We start from the raw sequence: 6,201 nt of genomic DNA on the forward strand, positions 1-6,201 counted from the left end.
CCCCTCCCCCCACCCCGCCACTGCCCCCCCTCCCCCACCCCGACACCCCCTCCCCCACCGACCCCCTCCCCCCCTCCACCGACACCCCCTCCCCCAACCCGCCGCTGACCCCACCGAACCCCCCACCCCGCCACCAACCCCCCTCCCCGCCACCCCTCCCCCCACCCCGCCACTTCCCCCCTCCCCCCCACCCCGACACCCCCTCCCCCCACCCCGCCGCCGACCCCCCCTCCCCCTCCACCGACACCCCCTCCCCCCACCCCGCCACCGACCCCCCCACCCCGCCACCGAACCACCCCACGCCGCCACCGCCACCCTCCCCCCCACCCCACCGCCGACCCCCCTCCCTCCCCCCACCGACTCCCCCTCCCCCTCACCCCGCCACCCGCTGCCGACCCACCTCCCCCCGCCACCGACCCCCCCTCACCCCGCCGCCCCCCTCCCCCCTCACCGACCCCCCCTCACCCCGCCGCCCCCTCCCCCCTCACCGACCCCCCCTCACCCAGCCGCCCCCTCACCCCTCACCGACACCCCCTCCCCCCACCGACACCCCCTCCCCCCACCCCGCCGCCGACCCCCCTCCCTCCCCGGCCACACCCCGCCTGCAACCCCCACCGTGATACATACCTGCTGCGCTATGGGATGGAGGCCCTGGGTTTGGCAGTAACAGTGGTTCTGGTCCATGGGATGGAGCGACCGGAGAGAGGGGTAACCCCAGGGTAAAGAGGTGTGAATTGTCTCAAGCCAGGACAGTTGGTAGGATTTCGCTAGCCCAGGCCAGATGGTGGGGGGTGGATGTAATGCGACATGAATCCCAGGTCCCGGTTGAGGCCGTACTCATGCGTGCGGAACTTGGCTATCAGTTTCTGCTCGGCGATTCTGCGTCGCCGTGGGTCCTGAAGTTCCGACAAGTTTGGACCTGTAAAGACTTAATTACCTGCAAAGCCTCACAATGCAAAGCATTGTCCGGCATCTTTGACTTTGTCTGTATGAACTTTCTGGAACATACCTCTCCATTCACCTGAGGAAGGAGCTGCGCTCCGAAAGCTCGTGTTTGAAACAAACCTGTTGGACTTTAACCTGGTGTTGTCAGACTTCTTACTGTGCTCACCCCAGTCCAACGCACATCAGGCAGGAGATACAAAAGTTTGAGAAAACACAGTAACATTTTCGTAAACAGCTTCTTCCCCGCTGTTACCGGACTCCTGAAAGACTCTCTCATGGACTGATATCTCCTCACACATCTTCTCTACTGCGTAGCACTACACTCCGTGTGTTTGACCCGAGACCTGTGTATTTACATTGTGTATTTATCTATGCCCTACGTTGTTTCATGTACGGAATGCTCTGCCTGAACTGTACACAGAACAATATTTTTTACTGTACCTCGGTACATGTGACAATAAATCTAAATCATACCCATTAACCTCAATTTGTTCCGTTAATTAATTTATTTTGTGACAAATACCGTGTACGTTTAAGAACCATTAATTTTGCTTTTTCTTAATGCCACTTTTCTCCCTTGGACCTGAATTGTTTTTTTTAATGTTTGTACAATCTGCCCTTCCTGTCACACTCGGGGGGGGGGGGGGGGGGGGGGTTTATGTACCCCAATGCCAATTTGCCTGCAGCTCAGGTAATGATCCAGAGATTGGAGGTTGTGGCTGGCTCCTCAAACTCTCTCGGCAGAACTTCTTTCCTCGTTCTACCTGTGTCGCTGGGAACATGGTAACGGGATCCTCCCCCTCTCATTGCGAGTTCCTCTCCAGCCCGGAGCAGATTTCCTAAATCCTGGCTCCAGGCTGGCAACACAGTTGTCTGGACCCTGACTCCTTGCTACAGAGGAGAGTGCCAAAGACGCACACTGTACTGTCGCCTCACTATCACCGCCCCCCCCCCACCCACTCGAATGGCTCCCTGTACCATGATGTCATGGTCAGTCAGATCATCCATCCTGCACCCCCCCCCCCCTTCTCATCCAAAGTTGCCAAGAGAATGACAATTGCAAACGATGACACCCCTTCCCTCTGTTCCCCAGACCTGCCTCAGCTTCAGTCATGCACCGACATAGAACATAGAACACTACAGCGCAGTACGGGCCCTTCGGCCCTCGATGTTGCGCCGACCTGTGAAACCATCTGAAGCCTATCTGACCTACACTATTCCATTTTCATCCATATGTCTATCCAGTGACCACTTAAATGCCTTTAAAGTTGGCCAGTCTACTACTGTTGCAGGCAGGGCGTTCCACACCCCTACTACTCTCTGAGTAAAGAAACTGCCTCTGACATCTGTCCTATATCTACCACCCCTCAATTTAAAGCTATGTCCCCTTGTGTTGGTCAACACCATCCGAGGAAAAAGACTCTCCCTGTCCACCCTATCTAACCCTCTGACTATCTTACATGTCTCTATTAAGTCACCTCTCAGCCTTCTCCTCTCTAACGAAAACAACCTCAAGTCCCTGAGCCTTTCCTCGTAAGACCTTCCCTCCATACCAGGCAACATCCTAGTAAATCTCCTCTGAACCCTTTCCAAAGCTTCCACATCCTTCCTATAATGTGGTGACCAGAACTGCATGCAGTACTCCAGGTGCGGCCGCACCAGAGTTCTGTACAGCTGCAGCGTGACCTTGTGGCTCCGAAACTCAATCCCCCTGCTTATAAAGGCTAGCACACCATATGCCTTCTTAACAGCCCTATTAACCTGGGTGGCAACTTTCAGGGATTTATGTACCTGGGGATTTATAGATCCCATAGAATCCCGACATTGCAGAATAAGGCCATTCGGCCCATCGAGCCTGCATCAACCCTCTGAAACAGCACCGCTACCTAGGCCCACTCCCCTGCCATATCGCCGCACATTGATCACGGCTAATCCACCTAACCTGCCCATCTTTGGACTGTGGGAGGAAGCCGGAGCACCCGGAGACACAGGGGGAGAACATACAAACTCCGCACAGTCACCCGAGGGGTCAGAATCGAACCCGGGTCCCTGACACTGCGAGGCAGCAGTGCTAACCAGTGTGTCACCGTGCCACCCGCCCCTTGGCACATCATCTGTCCTGCCATCCTTAATGATTACCTAATTATCTGTGCTATTTTTCTATATTTTATTAAATAACCACCAGGTTGCGCAGTTTTAAACCCCAAGCTGTTTCTCTTATGTTAACTCTGTTTTATTTTGCTTCCTACCCTTTTTGGACCCTAACTTTCCCCTTACTCCGCTGTCGGTTTTTCACACACTTTCCCTCCCTGGGACTGAATACTTTACTGGCCAATCAATTCATCAGTTTCTGGCCAATCACTTTACTGGCCAATCAATTGATCAGTTTCTAGCCAATCACTTTACTGGCCAATCAATTCATCAGTTTCTAGCCAATCACTTTACTGGCCAATCAATTGATCAGTTTCTGGTGCCCCTCACGGTTGGAACTGAAATACTCGCCAAGCTCCACATTCCCAAACATACTCGCTCAGCCCGTCCCACTCGGGGGACATCGAGGGGGCTTCTCCGGTAATGGGGCTAAGTGTTGATGCCGTCGTAAACGCCGGAGTTTCGTCTGTTCTCCAGGAGCAGCGATCCGGCGCTGCTCGGGGGCCCAGCACGGCCCTGGGGGGCTTCATGCAGCTCCAGCTGCCGGTACGAGCGGCAGCACGGTGACGCGGCTGCCTTCTCCATGCTGGCTCCCAGGCAATATGGCAGAGCCCTAAAGGGCCCCGGCTCGGTGGAACATAGTAACCCCCCCCCCCCCCCCCCCCATCCCCGGGATTAGCTTGCTCGCCGATCGGTAGACCCCGATCGCGGGCCTGGCCACCGTGGAGCCCCCCCCCCCCCGGAATCGGATCCCCCCCTTTCTTTGTTTTAGATAGAGGATCTGGATCGGCGCTGGCTGGGAGGGCCGAAGGGCCTGTTCCTGTGCTGTAATTTTTCTTTGTTCTTTGTTATCCCCCACATCACCAAGAAAGCAGAACAGCGCCTTTACTTCCTCAGGAAACTAAGGAAATTCGGCATGTCCACATTAACCCTTACCAACTTTTACAGATGCACCATAGAAAGCATCCTATCGGGCTGCATCACAGCCTGGTATGGCAACTGCTCGGCCCAGGACCGCAAGGAACTTCAGATAGTCGTGAATACCGCCCAGTCCATCACACGAACCTGCCTCCCATCCATGGACTCCATCTACACCTCCCGCTGCCGGGGGAAAGCGGGCAGCATAATCAAGGATCCCTCCCACCCGGCTTACTCACTTTTCCAACTTCTTCCATCGGGCAGGAGATACAGAAGTCTGAGAACACGCACGAACAGACTCAAAAACAGCTTCTTCCCCGCTGTCACCAGACTCCTAAATGACCCTCTTATGGACTGACCTCATTAACACTACACCCTGTATGCTTCATCCGATGCCAATGCTTATGTAGTACATTGTATACCTTGTGTTGCCCTATTATGTATTCTCATGTATTTTCTTGAATTCTGTTTAATTCCCTTTTCTTCCCATGTACTGAATGATCTGTTAAGCTGCTCGCAGAAAAATACTTTTGACTGTACCTCGGTACACGTGACAATAAACAAATCCAATTCAATCCAATCCAACATGATCGCATTTACAGTACAGGAGGCCATTCGGCCCATTGAGTCTGCACCAGCTCTTGGAAAGAGCACCGTACCCAAGGTCAACACCTCCACCCTATCCCCATAACCCAGTAACCCCACCCAACACTAAGGGAAAATTTGGGACACTAGGGGGCAATTTAGCACGGCCAATCCACCTAACCTGCACATCTTTGGACTGTGGGAGGAAACCGGAGCACCCGGAGGAAACCCACGCACACACGGGGAGGACGTGCAGACTCCGCACAGACAGTGACCCCAGCCGGGAATCGAACCTGGGACCCCGGAGCTGTGAAGCCACAGTGCTACCCACTGTGTTACCGTGCTGCCCAGGACAGCCCCCGCAGCCAAAACACCGAGGTCCTGCTGGGCAGGACCACACGTAACCCATGCCGGCGAGACTCAGCCGAATTCGGCGGGCACTCGGCCCGTGGGGGTGGGGGGCTGTGGTGAGCGGCGTCACATGATTTCTGGCCCCCCCCCCCGGCGATTCTCCGACCCAACGCGGGGTCGGGGTCCGCCCATCTTTCCTGGCTGCGAGGGAGCCGAATCGGTTTGCTATAGACAGCACCCCCATGTGGCCACCAGCAGGAGGGCAAGCAACTTTCATCAGGGGCACCACTTGATAAACTCAAAATTGGGGGGGGGGGGGGGGGGGAGGCGGTAAAGTGATTTTGTCCCTGGGCTTAGTAAACCAGAGACCCAGGGTTCAAATCCCGCCACTGCAGGGCTGAAATGTGAATTCAATAAAAAAAAATTAGAATTAAAAGTCTAATGATGACCGGGAAATCATTGTCAGTTTTCGAAAAACACATCTGGGGCGAAATTCTCCGACCCCCCCGCAGGGTGGGAGAATCGCCCAGGGCCGGCGTAAATCCCGACCCTGCCGTGGCCGGAATTCTCCGCCACCCGGGAATTGGCGGGGGCGGGAATCGCGCCGATCGGCGTACCCCCTGCGGCGATTCTCCGGCCCGCGATGGGCCGAAGTCCCGCCGCTGAGAGATCAATCCCGGCGACGTCGTCTCAACCGCCTCTGGTGGAGGCGGGATTGGCGGCGCGAGCGGGCCCCCGAGGGGGCGCGGGGCGATTGGACCCCGGGGGTGCCCCCAGGGTGGCCTGGCCCGCGATCGGGGCCCACCGATCGGCCGGAGGGCCAGTGCCGTGGGGGCACTCTTTTTCTTCCGCCGTCGCCACGGCCTCCACCATGGCGGAGACGGAAGAGACCCCCCCCTACCGCGCATGCGCTGGTGATGATGTCAGCGCCCGCTGACGCACCGCGCTTGCGCGAACTGCCTTTCGGCCAGCCCCGACGGCAGGCGTGAAAGGCCGTTAGCGTCAATCACTCCGGCGCAGGCCTAGCCCCTAAAGGTGCAGAGGATTCTGCACCTTTGGGGAGGCCCGATGCCGGAGTGGTTGGTGCCACTCCGCTACGCCGGGACCCCCCGCCCCGCAGGGGAGAATCCCAGCCCTGGTTCGTTAATGTCCTTTAGCACGGTGGCTACTGTTACTGTGAAAAGCCCCTAGTCGCCCGATTCCGGCGCCTGTTCGGGGAGACCGGTACGGGAATTGAACCCGCGCTGCTGG

The sequence above is a fragment of the Scyliorhinus canicula genome, chromosome 23 (genome assembly GCF_902713615.1).
Source record: "Scyliorhinus canicula chromosome 23, sScyCan1.1, whole genome shotgun sequence".
Classification (NCBI taxonomy): Eukaryota; Metazoa; Chordata; class Chondrichthyes; order Carcharhiniformes; family Scyliorhinidae; genus Scyliorhinus; species Scyliorhinus canicula.